The following is a 21,448-nucleotide window of genomic DNA, read 5'->3' on the forward strand; positions in this document are numbered from 1 at the left end:
CACTTACCAAGTCTGAATAAATAAATCCATTCTTTATGCTGTAATCGAGATGAGTTAATAACATCAATATGTAGAGAGAATGTAATCTTTTTTAATATAAGATTTAGACTCCATAAAAAAATTATAATATATAGTATTGGAGAAAATTCAAGAACAAAAAGTAGAGTAAAAATTAATCATACGTATTTGTAACAAAAATAGAATTTCTAAAAAATAACCTTGTCTCTAATTATAAAAGTAACATATGTTCATTAAAGGAAACAAAAAAAATAAACGTATAAGAAATAAATAATCCTATCACCTAGTTTTAACCAGTATTAACATTTGCATATTTTCATATATACATAAATACATATTCTGTATATTCTTAATCTTTCTTGGTATAGTTGTCCAACTTTCTCTTTAAGTTATTTATATTCACTTATTTTTATATTCATGTATATTACTTATCATGCTGTTCACACTAGATTTGTGTGTGTCTGTGCATACTTTTTAGTGCAGTTTATTTTAGGGAAGGAGTTGGGAGCAGGTACAAGTATGAAAAACACACAGCAAGTAAGAGATCAATAGGGCTTGGATCACAGGTGAGCCCTTACTAGTTCTGTGACCTTCATCAAGTTACTTAACCTTTTTCTGCTTCAGTTTCTTCATTTGTAAATTACTGTGGTTGTAGAGATTAAATGAAATGGTAAATTTAAAAGATGCAACTCCGTGCCAGGCACATCTTATGTAATCATTTAAAGCTATACCGTTACAGTCAAATCATTCTCTTTTAAGAAGAAACAGGATGCAAAACTTTGCATTAAAGACAACTTTAAATGAGATTATTTAACAGGAACTTCTTTTGTAAATATGCTGGCTTGCCTAGGAAAAGAGAAAATAATTTATAAAATATTAAAAAACAATTACTTTTTTTCAAGATTCAAGTTTTGGGCTTTAGCAAATTTTTCCTCAATGGAGGAGAGGTAAGTTATGAATCCACAGCTCACGAAGACTTGGGTATCCCATTTAAGTGATCTCTATAGGTTTTCCATTCTGACTGGTAAGTATCTTTGGGAGTCTTCTCCATTCCTCTTCATGGAGGACAGAGTAACCCAGTAAAAGCATAGGGAGAAGACTGCTGGCCTCAAATCCTAGTGGTATGACCTTGGGATACTTATTCAACTTGTTAACTAAAGCCTCAGCTTCCTCTGTAGAACCAACAATACCCTAAAAGTTCTTTAGGAAAAGTAAATGAAACACTGTCGTAAAAATAACATAGTTGTCAGTTTTGGAGCACTTAATGACTAACTTTCTAAGCATCCTAAACATGAGTTCTTCTCTGAATGACTGTTCAGCTGACAGTGATTTTTTCCTTTTTTTTTCTTTTTTTCCTATACATTTGAAGTTATCTTTAATGCATAGTTTCATATAAATGTATAGTGGTAGGCTTATGGTAGAAAAATCTGAGATCTGAAGTCAAGGAACAAGAATTTGGTTTTATCAGAACAGAAGGGCAATGGAGGTATTGTAAAGAAATGTTTTACATGTATTAATTCACTTAATCTTCACAACCATCTTGTAAGGTAGGCGATTATTATGCTCATTTTACGGACAAGGAAACTGAGGCATAGAGAAAGCTGAAATACAGAGAGGTTAATAAACTCACACAAGGACATACAAGTAAGTGGAAGCATCAGAATTTAAACCAGGAAATTTGCATAGAGAAAGCTGAAATACAGAGAGGTTAATAAACTCACACAAGGACAAACAAGTAAGTGGAAGCATCAGAATTTAAACCAGGAAATTTGCATTAGAATTCAGTTTCTTAACACTATCCTATGCTATGTTTCAGCATCAAACATGCCAGTCTCTTTAGAAAATATGGTGGAATTGAACATTTTTAATTTGAAATTTTCCCACCTATGTCTTTTGTTTACATATCATTTCAAATTACTTAGTCAATTTTAATGTCAGTTTTTAGTTATTTAGTCTTGGTTGAAGGACTTGAAGAGGGGCCTACATGCTAGTTGTTGAAAATCTTAGCAGAAGCAAAATTATTTATTCAGAGATTGCTCCCTCTTTTCTATAATACAGTTTTTTTTTTTTTAAGGGAATGTTTGTTTGTTGTTAGAGATTCATAGCTAACAGAATGTCTATTGTGAAGTATAAGAAGTCATTTACTAATTGCTACTTTATTGGTATACATGGCAATGGACAGGGAAAATCTGCTAAATTTGATTAATCTTGCCTTGTTGATACTTATTATAAAATATGTATTTTCCCAATAATAGTAAAAATTCATTGTTATGAATAAACTTTGGAAGGTGAATTTATTTTTCCTAATATGGCCAAGATAAAAGCCTTAAAAATTAACATTAGTATTTAAATATAATTGAACATTTAATTGTAAATTACTCTATAATATTATGAAACCCCATTATACCAATAATTCAGAAAAGGAACCAATTACATTTTAGAATCAAAGAGACTTAAGAAGACTCGAGAAATGATACAGTAGTTTCCCTGAAGGTATGTGTATTTGATATATTTAGTGTAGGCAAATCATTAATTTATCTTAAAAATAAATATTAACCAGAAAATGTCTGATGATAAATTTCATTTTCTCTCTATCTCTGCAAGTCAGGAAATAATTCACATGGATGATTGGGATTTTTTTCTTTTATTTCTTTTTGAGTGAAAGAAGACAGAAAGGGAGATTATGAGCACTCAGAAGAAATGTTGCCTTTTTTTTTTTTTTTTTTTTTTTTTCTTTCTGGTACGCGGGCCTCTTACTGTTGTGGCCTCTCCCGTTGCGGAGCACAGGCTCCGGGCGCGCAGGCTCAGCGGCCATGGCTCACGGGCCCAGCCGCTCCGCCTCATGTGGGATCTTCCCGGACCGGGGCACGAACCCGTGTCCCCTGCATCGGCAGGTGACTCTCAACCACTGAGCTACCAGGGAAGCCCAATGTTGCCTATTTAATCCATAACAGAAAAAGTATGTTTTAAGACAGTTTCTAAGGCATTCTTCAGAATTTCTTAGTGAATTGGCTTTGGCTCTCCTGACCTTTTCTTGTAACTCTTATTTTCTTCAAAGAATTTTTAGGGTCTTCTCTTGAGTACTCCAAATTTTTCTTATTTGTTCAAATCTGTATATTCTTCAATGATCACAGTATTGTAAAAAAAGACTTACCAGTACCTGCTGTTATGGAAATCTTGTTTTTTCATATTATACAAGCATATTGTCAATAATATAAATGTATAAGATACATAATGATATAGCAGTCTATTTTAGCCAATTTAAATATATTTCTTACCTAAAAAACAAAGAAAAATATTGTAAATTTAATGAATAGGAATGAGATAGAATAAATCATGCCATGAAAAAAAATATTTATATTACTACTGAATTGATGCACTTACGAACCTTTGGGATTCTATAAATTTTAATTAAGCAATGATCTGTCTCCAATATTTAGCAGTATCTATAATTTTATATCTCTGATAAAAATCTTTCAATGGCTCCCTGTTACCTTCAGGATAATTACTAAACTCTTTACACCCAAGAAACCCTTTATGATTTGACTTCCTGGGGCCAGCTTTACTCTCTCTTACCTCTCTCTGAGTCCAGAGACCAGAATGGCTTTTCAAATCTTACTCATTTTAGTTGTTTCCTTCCTTTGGAAGCCTCCTCTGATCTCTCCAGGCTATTTGGCATACCCTTACTATAGCACATATCACTGTGTATTTTAATTCCTATTTAATTATCTGCCCCTTGAGCAGATCTGTAAAATTCTCAAGAGCAGAGACTTTGTTTTATATGTGGTTGTATTTCCAGAACCTAGTGTAATATATGCCATGTTGGAGGCATTTGTTGATTGGATGCCTAAATTAAAAATGATGATTATAATGGTAACCCAAAGCATTGAGAGTTCATGAAATATTTTCTAAATCAGAAAGGAAAGATATTATTATTATTATTATTATTATTATTTTTTTTTTTTTTTTTTCGGTATGCGGGCCTCTCACTGTTGTGGTCTCTCCCGTTGCGGAGCACAGGCTCCGGACGCGCAGGCCTAGCGGCCATGGCTCACGGGCTTAGTTGCTCCGCGGCATGTGGGATCTTCCCGGACCAGGGCACGAACCCGTATCTCCTGCATCGGCAGGCGGACTCTCAACCACTGCGCCACCAGGGAAGCCCGGAAAGATATTATTATGTGTAGTTTCATTATGGATGTGATTCTTTAGTCTATGTATAAATATAGTAACTAATATTTAGGATAAATATGACTTTTGTTATTTAGAAATTTTGATTAATGAAAGAAAAATTTTCTAATTATGCCATTTAGGGTTAGCAAACCTACTATATTTATAGGGACACATTTTAATGCATATTAGGCTTATTTTTATGATATAAATAATTCCTCACTTGATTATGGGTTTCATATATGTTATGTGTCTTATATTTTCAATTAATTATTTGCACAGTTTTATTCACATCCATTATATCTTCAAAATGGAGATTTTAAAAAGCTACAGCCCTCAAGATTAGGTGTAAAATACAGTGATATTAAATTGTATTTATTTTTATTTTTATTTATTTATTTATTTTTAAACATCTTTATTGGAGTATAACTGTTTTACAATAGTGTGTTAGTTTTTCCTTTACAACAAAGTGAATCAGTTATACATATACATATGTTCCCATATCTCTTCCCTCTTGCATCACCCTCTCTCCCACCCTCCCTATCCCACCCCTCTAGATGGTCACAAAGCACAGAGGTGATCTCCCTGTGGTATGCAGCAGCTTCCCACTAGCTATCTAATTTATATTTGATAGTGTATATATGTCCCTTCCCCTCTCTCACTTCGTCACAGCTTACTCTTCCCCTTCTCCATATCCTCAAGTCCATGCTCTAGTAGGTCTGTGTTTTATTCCTGTCCTACCACTAATCTCTTCATGACATTTTTTTTCCTTAGAGTCCATATATATGTGTTAGCATATGGTATTTGTTTTTCTCCTTCTAACTTACTTCACTCTGTATGACAGACTCCAGTTCTATCCACCTCATTACAAATAACTGAGTTTCATTTCTTTTTATGGCTGAGTAATATTCCATTGTATATATGTGCCACAGCTTCTTTATCCATTCATCTGTTGATGGACACTTAGGTTGCTTCCATGTCCTGGCTATCGTAAATAGAGCTGCAATGAACATTTTGGTACATGACTCTTTTTGAATTATGGTTTTCTCAGGGTATATGCCCAGTAGTGGGATTGCTGGGTCGTATGGTAGTTCTATTTGTAGTTTTTTAAGGAACTTCCATACTGTTCTCCATAGTGGCTATATCAATTTACATTCCTACCAACAGTGCAAGAGGGTTCCCTTTTCTCCACACCCTCTCCAGCATTTATTGTTTCTAGAGTTTTTTTTTTTTTTTTTTTTTGTGATATGCGGGCCTCTCACTGTTGTGGCCTCTCCCGTTGCGAAGCACAGGCTCCGGACGCGCAGGCTCAGCAGCCATGGCTCACGGGCCCAGCCGCTCTGCGGCATGTGGGATCTTCCCGGACCGGGGCACGAACCCGTGTGCCCTGCATCGGCAGGCGGATTCTCAACCACTGCGCCACCAGGGAAGCCCTGTTTCTAGAGTTTTTGATGATAGCCAATCTGACCGGTGTGAGATGATATCTCATTGTAGTTTTGATTTGCATTTCTCTAATGATTAATGATGTTGAGCATTCTTTCATGTGTTTGTTGGCAATCTGTATATCTTCTTTGGAGAAATGTCTATTTAGTTCTTCTGCCCATTTTTGAATTGGGTTGTTTGTTTTTTTGTTATTGAGCAGCATGAGTTGCTTATAAATTTTGGAGATTAATCCATTTTCAGTTGCTTCATTTGCAAATATTTTCTCCCATTCTGAGGGTTGTCTTTTCGTCTTGTGTATGGTTTCCTTTGCTGTGCAAAAGCTTTGAAGTTTTATTAGGTCCCATTTGTTTATTTTTGTTTTTATTTCCATTTCTCTAGGAGATGGGTCAAAAAGGATCTTGCTGTGATTTATGTCATAGAGTGTTCTGCCTATGTTTTCCTCTAAGAGTTTGATAGTGTCAGGCCTTATATTTAGGCCTTTAACCCATTTTGAATTTATTTTTGGGTGTGGTGTTAGGGAGTGTTCTAATTTCATACTTTTACACGTAGCTGTCCAGTTTTCCCAGCACCACTTATTGAGGAGGCTGTCTTTTCTCCACTGTATATCCTTCCCTCCTTTATCAAAGATAAGGTGACCATATGTGTGGGGGTTTATCTCTGGGCTTTCTATCCTGTTCCATTGATCTATATTTCTGTTTTTGTGCCAGTACCATACTGTCTTGATTACTGTAGCCTTGTAGTATAGTCTGAAGTCAGGGAGCCTGATTCCTCCAGCTCCATTTTTCGTTCTCAAGATTGCTTTGGCTATCCGGGGTCTTTTGTGTTTCCATACAAATTGTGAAATTTTTTGTTCTAGTTCTGTAAAAAATGCCAGTGGTAATTTGATAGGGATAGCATTGAATCTGTAGATTGCTTTGGGTAGTAGAGTCATTTTCACTATGTTGATTCTTCCAATCCAAGAACATGGTATATTTCTCCACCTATTTGTATCATCTTTAATTTCTTTCATCAGTGTCTTATAGTTTTCTGCATACAAGTCTTTTGTCTCCTTAGGTAGGTTTATTCCTACATATTTTATTCTTCTTGTTGCAATGGTAAATGGGAGTGTTTTCTTAATTTCACTCTCAGATTTTTCATCATTAGTGTATAAGAATGCCAGAGATTTCTGTGCATTAATTTTGTATCCTGCAACTTTACCAAATTCATTGATTAGCTCTAGTAGTTTTCTGGTAGCATCCTTAGGCTTCTCTATGTATAGTATCATGTCATCTGCAAACAGTGACAGCTTTACTTCTTCTTTTCCTATTTGGATTCCTTTTATTTCTTTTTCTTCTCTGATTGCTGTGGCTAGAACTTCCAAAACTATGTTGAATAAGAGTGGTGAGAGTGGGCAACCTTGTCTTGTTCCTGATCTTAGTGGAAATGGTTTCAGTTTTTCACCATTGAGAACGATGCTGGCTGTGGGTTTGTCATATATGCCCTTTATTATGTTGAGGAAAGTTCCCTGTATGCCTACTTTCTGCAGGGTTTTTATCATAAATGGGTGTTGAATTTTGTCAAAAGCTTTCTCTGCATCTATTGAGATGATCATATGGTTTTTCTCCTTCAGTTTGTTGATATGGTGTATCACGTTGATTGATTTGCGTATATCAAAGAATCCTTGCATTCCTGGAATAAACGCCACTTGATCATGGTGTATGATCCTTTTAATGGGCTGTTGGATTCTGTTTGCTAATATTTTGTTGAGGATTTTTGCATCTATGTTCATCAGTGATATTGGCCTGTAGTTTTCTTTCTTTGTGACGTCTTTGTCTGGTTTTGGTATCAGGGTGATGGTGGCCTCATAGAATGAGTTTGGGAGTGTTCCTCCCACTGCTATCTTTTGGAAGAGTTTGAGAAGGATAGGTGTTAGCTCTTCTCTAAATGTTTGATAGAATTCGCCTGTGAAGCCATCTGGTCCTGGGCTTTTGTTTTTTGGAAGATTTTTAATCACAGTTTCAATTTCAGTGCTTGTGATTGGCCTGTTCATATTTTCTATTTCTTCGTGGTTCAGTCTCGGCAGTTTGTGCATTTCTAAGAATTTGTCCATTTCTTCCAGGTTGTCCATTTTATTGGCATACAGTTGCTTGTAGTAATCCCTAATAATCTTTTGTATTTCTGCAGTGTCAGTTGTTACATCTCCTTTTTCATTTCTAATTCTTTTGATTTGAGTCTTCTCCCTTTTATTCTTGATGAGTCTGGCTAATGGTTTATCAATTTTATTTATCTTCTCAAAGAACCAGCTTTTCGTTTTATTGATCTTTGCTATTGTTTCCTTCATTTCTTTTTCATTTATTTCTGATCTGATCTTTATGATTTCTTTCCTTCCGCTAAATTTGGGGTTTTTTTGTTCTTCTTTCTCTAATTGCTTTAAGTGCAAAGTTAGGTTGTTTATTCCAGATGTTTCCTGTTTCTTAAGGTAGGATTGTATTGCTATAGACTTCCCTCTTAGAACTGCTTTTGCTGTATCCCATAGGTTTTGGGTCGTTGTGTCTCCATTGTCATTTGTTTCTAAGTATTTTTTGATTTCCTCTTTGATTTCTTCAGTGATCACTTCGCTATTAAGTAGTGTATTGTTTAGCCTCCATGTGTTTGTATTTTTTACAGGTCTTTTCCTGTAATTGATATCTAGCCTCATAGCATTGTGGTTGGAAAAGATACTTGATACGATTTCAATTTTCTTAAATTTGCCAAGGCTAGATTTGTGACCCAATATATGATAAATCCTGGAGAATGTTCCATGAGCACTTGAGAAAAATGTGTATTCTGTTGTTTTTGGATGGAATGTCCTATAAATATCAATTAAGTCCATCTTGTGTAATGTATCATTTAAAGCTTGTGTTTCCTTATTTATTTTCATTTTGGATGATCTGTCCATTGGTGAAAGTGGGGTGTTAAAGTCCCCTACTATGATTGTGTTACTGTCGCTTTCCCCTTTTAAGGTTGTTAGTGTTTGCCTTATGTATTGAGGTGCTCCTATGTTGGGTGCATAAATATTTACAATTTTTATATCTTTTTCATGGATCGATCCCTTGATCATTATGTAGTGTCCTTCTTTGTCTCTTGTAATAGTTTTTATTTTAAAGTCTATTTTGTCTGATATGAGAATTGCTACTCCAGCTGTCTTCTGATTTCCATTTGCATGGAATATCTTTTTCCATCCCCTTACTTTCAGTCTGTATGTGTCCCTAGGTTTGAAGTGGGTCTCTTGTAGACAGCATATATATGGGTCTTGTTTTTGTATCCATTCGGCCAGTCTGTGTCTTTTGGTGGGAGCATTTAATCCATTTACATTTAAGGTAATTATTGATATGTGCGTTCCTATTACCATTTACTTAATTGTTTCGGGTTGTTCTTGTAGGTCTTTTCCTTCTCTTGTGTTTCTTGCTTAGAGAAGTTCCTTTAGCATTTGTTGTAGAGCTGGTTTGGTGGTGCTGAACTCTCTCAGCTTTTGCTTGTCTGTAAAGGTTTTAATTTCTCCATCAAATCTGAATGAGATCCTTGCTGGGTAGAGTAATCTTGGTTGTAGGTTTTTTGACTTCATCACTTTAAATATGTCCTGCCACTCCCTTCTGGCTTGTAGAGTTTCTGCTGAAAGATCAGATGTTAACCTTATGGGGATTCCCTTGTGTGTTATTTGTTGTTTTTCCCTTGCTGCTTTTAATATGTTTTCTTTGTATTAAATTTTTGACAGTTTGATTATTATGTGTCCTGGCATGTTTATCCTTGGGTTTCTCCTGTATGGGACTCTCTGTGCTTCCTGGACTTGATTGACTATTTCCTTTCCTATACTAGGGAAGTTTTCAACTATAATCTCTTCAAATATTTTCTCAGTTCCTTTCTTTTTGTCTTCTTCTTCTGGGACCCCTATAATTCGAATGTTGGTGTGTTTAATGTTGTCCCAGAGGTCTCTGAGACTCTCCTCAGTTCTTTTCTTTCTTTTTTCTTTCTTCTGCTCTGCAGTAGTTATTTCCACTATTTTATCTTCCAGGTCACTTATCCGTCCTTCTGCCTCAGTTATTCTGCTATTGATTCCATCTAGAGTATTTTTCATTTCATTTATTGTGTTGCTCATCGTTGCTTGCTTCCTCTTTATTTCTTCAAGGTCCTTGTTAACTGTTTCTTGCAATTTGTCTATTCTATTTCCAAGATTTCGAATCCTCTTTACTATCATTATTCTGAATTCTTTTTCAGGTAGACTGCCTATTTCCTCTTCATTTGTTAGGTCTGGTGTGTTTTTATCTTGCTCCTTCATCTGCTGTGTGTTTTTCTGTCTTATTTCGCTTATCTTACTGTGTTTGGGGTCTCCTTTTTGCAGTCTGCAGGTTCGTCGTTCCTGCTGTTTTTGGTGGCTGTCCCCAGTGGCTAAGGTTGGTTCAGTGGGTTGAGTAGGTTTGCTGCTTGGGGGGACTAGTGCCTCTGTTCTGGTGGATGAGGCTGGATCTTGTTTTTCTGGTGGGCAGGTCCACGTCTGGTGGTGTGTTTGGGGATGTTGGTAGCCTTATTATGATTTTAGGCAGCCTCTCTGCTAATGGATGGGGCTGTAGACCTGTCTTGCTCTTTGTTGGGGATAGGGTGTCCAGCACTGTTCGTTGCTGGTCCTTGAGTGAAGCTGGGTCTTGGTGTTGAGATGGAGATCTCTGGGAGATTTTTGCCGTTTGATATTGCGTGGAGCTGGGAGGTCTCTTGTGGACCAGTGTCCTGAGGTTGTTTCTCCCACCTCAGAGACACAGCTCTGGTGCCTCGCTGGGGTGCCAAGAGTCTTTAATCCACACGGCTCAAAATAAAAGGGAGAAAAAATAGAAAGGAAAGAAAAGGAAGGAAGGAAGGAAGGAGGGAGGGAAGGAAGGAAGGAAGGGAGGAAGGAAGGAAGAACGGAAAGAAGAAATGAAGGAAGGAAGAAAGCAAGAAAGGAAAGAAGGAAGGAGGAGAGGAAGAAAGGGAGGAAGGAAGAGAGGAAGGAAGGGAGGAAGGAAGAGAGGAAGGAAGGGAGGAAGGAAGGGAGGAAAGAAGGGAGGAAGGAAGAAAGGAGAGAAGGAGGGAAGAAAGGAAGAAAGAAAGGGAGAAGACAAAATAAAGTAGGATAAAGTATAGTTATTAAAATAAAAAATAATTATTAAGAAGAAAAATTTCTATTAAATAAAAACAGAAAAATGGGTCGGTCTAACCCTAGGACAAATGTTGAAAGCAAAGCTATACAGACAAAATCTCACACAGCGGGACACACATACACACTCACAAAAAGAAAAAAGGGGAAAATAATAGTATATCTTGCTCCCAAAGTCCACCTCCTCAACTTGGGATGATTTGTTGTCTATTCAGGTTTTCCACAGATGTAGGGCACTTCAAGTTGATTGTGGAGCTTTAATCCGCCGCTTCTGAGGCTGCTGGGAGAGACCTCCCCCTCTCCTGTTTGTTCGCACAGCTCGTGGTGTTCAGCTTTGGACTTGGCCCTGCCTCTGCGTGTAGGTCATCCGAGGGCGTCTGCCTTTTGCTCAGACAGGACGTGGTTAAAGGAGCAGCTGATTCGGGGGCTCCGGCTCACTCAGGCTGGAGGGAGGGAGTTGCACGGGTGCGGGGCGAGTCCGGGGCGGCAGAGGCCGACGTGACGCTGCACTGGCCCAAGGCGCACCGCGCGTTCTTCCGGGGAAGCTGTCCCTGGATCCCGGGACCCCGGCAGTGGCAGGCTGCACGGGCTCCCGGAAGGGGCGGTGTGGAGAGTGACCTGTGCTCACACACAGGCCTCTTGGTGGCGGCAGCAGCAACCTTAGTGTCCCACACCCGTCTCTACTGTCCGTGCTGACAGCCGTGGCTCGCGCCCGTTTCAGGAGCTCCTTTAATTGGTGTTCTTAATCCCCTCTCCTCGTGCCCGAGGAAGCAAAGAGGCAGGAAAAAGTCTCTTGTCTCTTTGGCAGCTCCGCGCCCGTTTCTGGGGCTCCTTTAAGCGGTGCACTTAGTCCCCTCTCCTCGCACCCAGGAAGCAAAGAGGGAAGAAAAGGTCTCTTGCCACTTCGGCAGCTCCAGACTTCAACCGGACTCCCTCCCGGCCAGCCGGGCGCACTAACCCCTTCAGGCTGTTTTCACTCTGCCAGCTCCAGACCTTTCCCTGGGATCCGACTGAAGCACGAGCCTCAGCTCCCGGCTCCCGGCCCCCGCCCGCTCCGGCGGGGGAGCAGACAAGCCTCTCGGGCTGGTGAGTGTCGGTCAGCACCGATCCTCTGCGGGAATCTCCCCGCTTTGCCCTCCGCACCCTGTTGCTGCGCTCTCCTCCACGGCTCCGGAGCTTCCCCCTCCGCCACCCGCAGCCTCCGCCCGCAAAGGGGTTTCTAGTGGGTGAGAATCTTTCCTCCTTCACGGCTCCCTCCCACTGGTGTAGGTCCCGTCCCTATTCTTTGTCTCTGTTTATTCTTTTTTCTTTTGCCCTACCCAGGTACGTGGGGAGTTTCTTGCCTTTTGGGAGGTCTGAGGTCTTCTGCCAGCGTTCAGTGGGTGTTCTATAAGAGAAGTTCCACGTGTAGATGTATTTCTGATGTTTCTGTGAGGAGGAAGGAGATCTGCGCGTCTTACTCTTCCGCCATCTTTAAGCCGTCTCTTAAATTGTATTTAAAACTGAAGATTTATTTGAAATTTGTATTTACTAGTTCATAAAAGATAAAAATAAAGCCCTGGGGAAAATTCTAGATTAAACAAGCCTTGAGTTATGACAATAAAAACTTACTTTTTCTCTTTAAAAATTCAACATGGTAAAGTAGTAACGGAATGTTTTCTTGGTTTTCCTCACATTCATTGGGACTACTGTAGGGGAGGAAAATTTTTGTTCCTCTACTATCCTAGGTTCAATGGCTGGGGCCTGCAAACCAAACTGATAAAAAACGGATTAACAAGAGGAAAAAAAGCTGTTTAATTATGTATATGTGAGAGTTTTATAATGAAATGTGACCCTAGGAAGTGGTCAGATGATTGAGGCTTATACATTATCTTAGTCTAAACAAAGGAAAAGGGGGTTTAGGCTTCTTGGGGAGAGAGGGATTTATAGGAAGGAGAGAAAATGTATGGTACCTAGGTTTGTCTGGTTATGCAGGTAAGAGTCTCTCAAGTGATAAGTTGTCTCCAGGTATAGTTTTCTTCCTGGCTTGGACATACCTTTACAAATGGAAGTTTCCTTGACAAGTGTAAATTTCCTTAATATGTAGAGTGTAGACGGGGCTCCTGGTTATTTGAGATTTCATTATATAAGATTTTGCCACTATGAGTTAGATAGGGAAACAACTATTATACAATAAAAATAGTTTTCAATGAACTGATTACATATTTAATCCCTACTCAAATATCCCTCCCAGTTTAATACAAATCTGTATTTCTCCATCTAAAAGGGTCATTCTTGTTAGATCATGTAAGTTCATCTAATAAAGTCATCTAACAAGGTCAAGACTTAGTCTTCACTGCATTACATAATTAAATTGAAAGTGTAAAATCTAAACCTTGCAATAAGTGCAAGATTTTGTGAATTTGATGTAGGTACTATTGGCAAAGTGATCAAATTATATACAAAGCCATTGGTAAATGGTGACCTGGCAGAGAGCACTTCCACTAAGTTTGATTATACCTGGGATTTCCTTTTTAGAGGTGAATGACAACATGGGGAGGTCAATTCCAGTAAAGAAATTTTATTGCTAACAGTTTCTAAGAGAAGAAGGCATGCCATGTCCTGTAGGACCATATGGGGAAGTACCAGGTTGGGTCAGATAGGGGAGGAGAGTTTTTCTTTTACCCTTCTAGGTTCTTTTGGCTGCTCTATTAGTTAAATTGACATAAGACAGATTAACAGGAGAAAAACAAATTTAATTAGGAACATACAGGAACCCCATAAAAACATTAAGACCTAAGGGCAAGTCGGGCAGTTGAGCTTATATGCCATCCTAAGCTAAGAAATGGGTTAATGGCCTGGAGTTTCAAAGGGGATGAGGGTAATTCACAGGACAATAAGAAGAGCAGATATTTGGTAATTAGATCTTTGCCCTGCCCTATAGACATGTCATTCACCGTAGAAAGTTAGAGAGTTATCTCTGGTAATAAGTCTCTCTCTAAACCAGGCTCCCTATCTAAATCCTTTTAAGTATTTAAAGGAGAGATAAAAAGCTCTTCCTGAGTATTTGGGGACTTGATTGTCTCCAGCCCAAAGTAATCCATGTGCCAAAGTGGAATACTTTGGGGAGGCTCATTCTGAACCCCTTCAGTCAGGAGGCAGAGTGAGAGGACAGCATAACCCAGATCCTTAGATTCAGGAGAAAGGCAAGGTGGGACAAGGTAAACAATTTAGGATTGTTTGCTTTGAATAATTTTGGGAGCTCTGGGCTATAGGACTGGGTTCTAGTTGTCTGGTTCCTGACCCTGGGGTGAGTTGAATTGGTTGGCTTACCTATCAAGGGCATGCTGGCAAACAAGCTGTTTGAGCTCTCTAGGAATTAACTGGCTCTGGTGAGAGGGGGCTGTCTCTCCAGGATTAACAAGGCACTAGGATGTCAAAGCATCATAAAATACAGAAAATAAAAACGTGATTAACACACACTGCCACATCACACAGTCTCCTCTGTTTCCCTTCCCACTTCACTCCCAACATTTAGTTTCCTAATTCTCATGCGTATATTTATCTCTATGTTTTTTAAGTTTTGTTTCCTATGTGGTGATCATAAAATCCATCCACAAAAGGGATTCAAGATAATAGTAGGATAGATGTATCAGAAAGACTGCTAGGTATGTTTGTCAAAGAATTAAGAGAGGCTTTTGAAAGAATTGATGAGAATTTTGAATATTATTGAAGAGGCTTTTTAATGTTAATTATGTAAAAGTCAAGCATTAAGTTAAGAAACTCATGTGTCTTGCTATGAAAATCCTTTCAAAAAAATTTTAAACTCTAACAACTTGATTTGTTATTTGTTCATCATAAAAATTAACACATTATAGCCTAAATTTTTTTGAATGTAAAATAAGCTTTAGTTATCTTTCAAGATAAAGTCCTATTCAAACCATTTTCCTGGGTGTTTAGTTTAAATTTTGATGATTCTTGTAAAGTAGTGAGTTTTCATTCAACTTGGATAATCACATCCTTTAGTACAGAATAGATACAAAAGTAGAACTGTTCTGAATGAAGCCAGGCTGGTAGGTTAAGTGGGTAGAAGCCAAGAAAGACTGGTTCTGTGCACTCCATCCCAATACCATAATCTTCTGGAAATCTTGGGTCTATCCAGAACATCTTAAAAAAATACTGTAGGTTCAGATCAGTGTTTTAAAAGTTTCATAGAGTTTTATGGTTATGTAAGTTTGGGTAAGACTGGATTAAGCAAAGTTAAAAGCAAAGGCTTTTTTTTTTTTTTTTAACTACAGATCTTCTTGGAACTATTAAAATGATAATAGGCATTGTGGATCTCTAAGGAGAAGTACAAAATTGCCCACAGAACCCTTTTTTCCTTCTGAGCATCACTTAGGTTGATTGCGCAGCTAAATATGCTTTGGGAAACATTGATCTAGAAAACAGAACAGGAGGAAAGTCATGTAAAATCCTTATTCTTTAGCTGGTTCATCTATCAAATCGAGAAAGAAAAATCGAGTAAATTCTCTCACGTTGTTTTGAAGATCAGGTTATATTCTTTTTGGAAATGTGTTCTGAAACTAGATTTCAGTGTGATAAGCTATATTGGTTATTGTTGTTGTTTTTTGCGGTATGCGGGCCTCTCACTGTTGTGGCCTCTCCCGTTGCGGAGCACAGGCTGCGGACGCGCAGGCTCAGCGGCCATGGCTCACAGGCCCAGCCGCTCCGCGGCACGTGGGATCTTCCCGGACCGGGGCACGAACCCGTGTCCCCTGCATTCGCAGGCGGACTCTCAACCACTGCGCCACCAGGGAAGCCCTACATTGTTGATATTATAGTGCTTATCACTTTGTATTGAAGCTTTTTACTTATGTGTCAAACTTCTCTAATGTGCTATAAACGTTAGTGCAAGATTTTGTCTTCTTCAGTATGTATTCCTAATATCAAATACAATACCTTACCCAAGACTAGGCCCTCAGATACTTAATTTAATAAATTATGAATAGGCTAATGATATCTGCACAGTTACGTATCATTCTAGAATAATCAAACAGAACTAGGTTCAAGTCTGTTCCCCATCACTTAACTAGTTGTGTTACTCTGGGCAAGTTATTTATAAATCCGCAAGGATTATGAAGTGTAAAATAAATTGTGATGAAGAGCTTGAGTTTAAAAAAAAAAAGCATTAATCATTTAGCCCCTTTGAAGATAATACAAATAAATTATCAAAATATAAAAAGGAGGTTGGTCAAAAACTGTATATCATTTATTAATTGTTATATATTACTGTATGTTAGATTTAGCTACAGAACTTTGCACTGGAAAATTGTAATAATTCTTTTGTTCAAAAAGAGATCAAATGGTAGCAAAGGACTGCCTGAGTGTGTATGTTTGTACGCAATTTTCCAATTTTAACAGAAATGGGTTGCTCATCTGCCAAATTTGGACTGATTCTTGAATGTAGCTTGCTTGAATTGTTTTGCAACACAAATAGAGCCATCGTTCTTAAAGTGTGGTTTGGGGACATCAGCGTCACCTGGGAACTTGTTAGAAATGCAAATTATTAGGCCTCACTCTCAAATCTAATGAATCAGAAACTCTCATGATGGGGCCTAGCAATCGTTTTTAACAAGTTTTCAGCTGGTTCAAATGAATGTCAAAGTTTGAAAGCCACTGAAATAAAGAGAAATGCAACTTAATACCTTTTTTTAAAATGAGCAATTACAAATGAGCTGTAAGTTCCTGAATACCTGCCTGTAAAGAATTTGAGAAATTTGAACACAGAAAAGTTGAATGCACTCACCATAGGTCAGGCACTTATAATTGAAGGGAGAAAGATTGTTCAAGAACAAAGTGAAGGTTGGTGTGTCCAGATTCCATACATTGTTCCTCTGTAGAGTTCATAAGATGTAATATAACAGAAAAATTAGTCTTTCTGAACAAACCTTTAGCCATCAACATTTGGTGAATACTTGGGAAATATTTGGAGATGTGGTTTACTTTAACTCAGCCATTTGTTGAGAGAGTAGAAACTTTCGGAAGGTATATACTGAGCTTCTTCCTCACATCATTGGCTTTTTAGAATTAAAAAGTGTTTTGAGAATTCCAATTTGCCCAACACACATGGTTCATATGTGTCATGACATGTGAGCACATTGAACTTGGAACTTCAGGGAAAAAAACAGAAAAAAAAAACACAAGGACATTGTTTGGTATTCAGACTCAAACTGGAAATGCTAATTAATCTGATGAGGATTAAAAGCCATGTTAGTTACTGATCCAATTTGAATTGAACAGAATCATCGATTTTGAAAAAATAGAGCTATGTGGTGGAAATGATTTGATGAGCTAATGATTTTAGAAGTGATTCACAGATGTTGGTGAATATGAATCATTCTTTAAGTGTCTCTGGCCATCTTTGAATTGTAGGGAAGGAAAATTTTTCCTCTACCCTTCTAGGTTCTTTTGGCTGTTCTGTTAATTAAATTGACATTGACACTGACAGATTAACAGAAGAAAAATAAATTTAATTGTGTGCATTACAGGAGCCCCACAAAGACAATGAGAAGCTCCCTGACATTCAGTCAATTGAGGCTTATTGCAATTCTGAGCTAAGAAGGAGTAGGGGTCTTGGACTTCAAAGGGAAGAAAAGCACTTTACAGGAGATGGGAAAAGCAAATGTTTGGTAAACAAGTGTTTGTCATGTCATGCAGAGAAAGTAGCACACAGAGAGGACTTTGAACAAACAGGCTCTGCTGAGCCTGTTTTTACCCACCAATTTTACCACGCCTAGCCCATACTCACTGTAGTTATCTGTGGTCATAGCTCTCTTCCTAGACCGGACCCTCTATCTAAATTCTTTAAGGCAGTTGAGGGGGAGGTAGAAAGCTCTCCCTGAGTCTTTTGGGCTTCCATTGTCTTCAGCTCAAAATAGTTTGCATGCTAAAGTGATACATTTGGGGGAAGCTCATTCTGAAACCCCTCAGAGTGCAAATATAAGGATGTATCACAATTGTTCTTGTCTCTATCAATGTGGCTCAGTTTCAAGAAAAGTCTTTAGAGGTAAATGTGAATGGTGACCATCAAGTGAACACAATCTCTCTGGAATCTTGGACACAAAATGTGAACTTAAAATTTCTAGCTTTATGGTTAAACTTTGGATAACATAGCTCTATGAAAGTAGGCTTTCTTTTTTTTTATGCTGCTACAGTGAAAGCAGAAGCCTACCATTATTGATATTATCTAGGATCAGATTTGAAATGAGAGTTCTTGAGAAAGTGTAGCATGTTAAACATCAGAATTCTTATTGAACTGCTGATAATTGATAAGTGACTATGACAACTATAAATTTACTTTTTGTCTATATGAAATTAAGGCCTTTTTAGATAATAAAAATTCACATTTGAATATTTAACAGGTATATATCAATATAATATTAAGTAATTAAAATATGTATTATTTTAAAAGTAATAAAAACTGCACCTTTCTGTATGTATATGAATTTCTGATTATATAGATTACTATTAGAAAATAGCCGGCATCCCTTGTTCAACATGTAGATACATGTGTGTATATGTATATATATAATGTGTACATATTGTCATAATATTTATCTAATAACAATTATTAGTTTTTTACTTGTTCATCACTATAAAGTTAACAAAGCTTCAATTTTTTTCATTTATTTCTAATAGTATGTATATTGTTAGCATATTATCTTTATTGTTAAACGGTGGAATTTAGCCCTTAGTTAGAAGGTGAATAATCCTGTACTCAAATTGAGGTAATAGTTATTTGCTGACACTAGGTACCATAATTTAATTAATATGAATTTTAACCTTTGGACATTATATATGGTTCTCTAAAGTTTATTGAGCTAGGGATATTTTCTAATTGGTGATTAATTCCTAAAACTGCTCCTTTTACAGTGTTTCAAAATGGCTTGGAATTATAACTTCATAAATATTGGGTAGCAAATTAATTCCTAATTAAATGGATTTTAAATTCTAAATTTTTGAGTAACGGTGAACAAAGATCAGTAGGGGGTATTTATCACTCCATGGACAAATTCTGTACTCTAGGCACATATGTAACTAAAGTTAGACTTTTAAGAAAATGAAGATGACTCTATCCATTTTCAACTACAGGAGTTTGCACTCCTCCAAGTGGAAATGAAGAGCTTGCTCTGTTCTTTTAGACCAAACACTTGATCATCTGATTAAAATTTTGCAAAATTAATGCACCGCTCATGACCACTGTAGCCATTGACCATTAGTTGTTAGAGTATTAAGACTAATACAAACACATTCATGAATGGTCCTTTATTCCAACAATGCAAGTGCAGAAATTTAAAGTTTAAAGGATCTTTGCCAACCATGATAAAATAAGTATAATAATAAAAACATTCATTCTTAATTTTTAAAAAAGAATGGCAAATCAGGCCTTTTAGAATTAATGTAATAAAATATTTGTTTTCTTTTACCATAAAGATAAATAATTATGAGTGAGGGCTATTAGAATATTTTAGATTATAAAACCACTTTTGGTATACTGTAAGGTAAGTTAATTCTCAGAATGTGAAGAACAAAAACTGTTAGTGTCAGTCATGGTTCAAGTTATATCATCAGCTGAAGAATAAACTGAGGGGATAAGTACTTAAGACAATCTTAAGGATATGAGTTGTGATCAAGAGTTGTAGAACCACAGAGGAACCACAGGGTTCCTCTGACAGCTTGCTGTCAGGTAAAATATTTTTACCATTCTACAGCCAAAGTAACTAAGACCCAGAGAAGGTTTAATTTTCCAAAGTACCTACAATTCACATAAATTAGAAACAGTGGAAACAAAGAGGAAGGAAAATATCTCCTATATTCAGACCCTGTATTACTTTACAAATAGTGCCTCATAGCCCTGATAATAATCATATGATACAAATGTTATAATCCCCATTTTTTAAATGAAAATAATTCAACTAAAACATGTAAAATAATCATTCAGTCAATGTATTAGTTTCCTAGGGCTGCTGCAACAAAGTGTTACAAACTAAGTAGCTTAAACATGCAAATTTATTGTCACAATTTTGGAGGCCAGAAGTCCAGGATCAAGCTGTAGGTGGGACCTTCCTCCCTCTGAAGGCACTAGGGAAGGATCTATTCCAGAATTCTCTCCCTTAGCTTCTGGTAGTTCCTTGGCATACCTCCAATCTCCACATGGCATTCTCCCTGTGTGTGTTTGTGTCTATGTCCAAATTTCCCCTTTTTATAAGGACAGTAAGTCAGTATGACTCATCTTAACTACTTACATCTGCAACGATCGTATTTCTAAATAAAGTCACATTCTGAGGTACAAGGAGTTAGGATTATAACATGTGAATTTTGGGAGAACACAACCAGTAAGCTAGTAATGCAGTTAGTATTTAATTGAAAATTTTTCTGGCTTCACATTTTACACTATATGATGGCAGAAATAAATTTACACTTTGTTCCCATAAAAGGCAATTTAATGTAATATTTCTATGTTTAACATATTAGAAAAGAGAAGGAAGAAAATGTGTTGAACTATTTGTTGAGAATAAAAGCACATAAGGTTTGAAATATCTGATGATAGATTTTGGCTTTTATGTTGTTGATAGGTAGGAAAAGGTTTTACCAGGACAAGATGACAGTGGTGGGGTTTTTAAAATATTAATCTGCCAATAATGTGAAAGATGGATAGTAAGAAAGAAAAGAAGAAGACAAGTTCAGAGGCTCTAACTGAAATTCAAGCTTGAAAATCCAAGTCCCAGAAGAGGTGATGCAGTGAGAATGTAAACCTGGGATAGGTAAAAACATTTTGGGAAGGTATATTTCATAAGACTTGGTTGTTAATTACATGTAGAAATAGAGAAATCAGGTGTAATAGGGTTTCATGCCTTGACGCCAAGGAAAATGGTAACCTTAATATATAGTAAGGACATTTTATTTTCTGTTTTAATTTTTTGATTTTAATTATATACCTGGATTTTCCCCCATTGTCCTAATGTACTAAGTCTTTGCTGATTCAGTTGGTGTCCTTAAATCAATGGTCATAAATTCCTTATGGGAACCACAAAAGCAGATTTCCTGTAGAAAAAATATGGTGTAATATGTAGATAAATCAATTTGCATGAGGATAGAACAGAGCATTATCCAAATGATGGATCTTGGAGTTCATGTAGGGGACCTGAATTTCTGTGAATGCAGCCCAGCATCACTTTGAAAAACACCTCCGTCAGACACCCATCCCCACTTTGGTCCTAAATTGAAACTATTGATTTAATGTTTCTTAAGTTACTGGCAACCTAGGATGTTTTTCTGTCTTATCTGATCATGTTGGCACAACTGTGGGCTACTCTGCTGTCACACTGTCATGTCTGAAATATATTTTATCCGTTATGTTATGCAGTGTACAATTTACACGGTATCCATTACCAATCCTGAGCCAAAGAGAAGGAGTGAGAAAATGAAGCTTTGTGCCTCATAGGAGATAAATATTATTTTCTAAACCAATTCAGAAGATTTTAGTTCCAACAATATGAGAGATAGTTGGAGGGTTTTTATAGAAGTTCTATATAAAAAATTAAAGTGAAGGATTGCGTTTTTTTGAAGATAGTTTTAAATAAGGATAGCTTTTTAAAGTTGTATATATGGAAACCTGTCAGGAACTTTCCAAAG

General features: G+C 37.1%; 1 protein-coding gene across 1 annotated transcript in view; it reads left to right on the top strand.

The window, feature by feature from the left end:
* Nucleotides 1-21,448, top strand: part of NAALADL2 (N-acetylated alpha-linked acidic dipeptidase like 2) — a 1,506,494-nt gene that overhangs the window by 554,927 nt on the left and 930,119 nt on the right. The window lies entirely within an intron of this gene.

The sequence above is a fragment of the Kogia breviceps genome, chromosome 5, assembly GCF_026419965.1.
Source record: "Kogia breviceps isolate mKogBre1 chromosome 5, mKogBre1 haplotype 1, whole genome shotgun sequence".
NCBI classification, from domain to species: Eukaryota; Metazoa; Chordata; class Mammalia; order Artiodactyla; family Physeteridae; genus Kogia; species Kogia breviceps.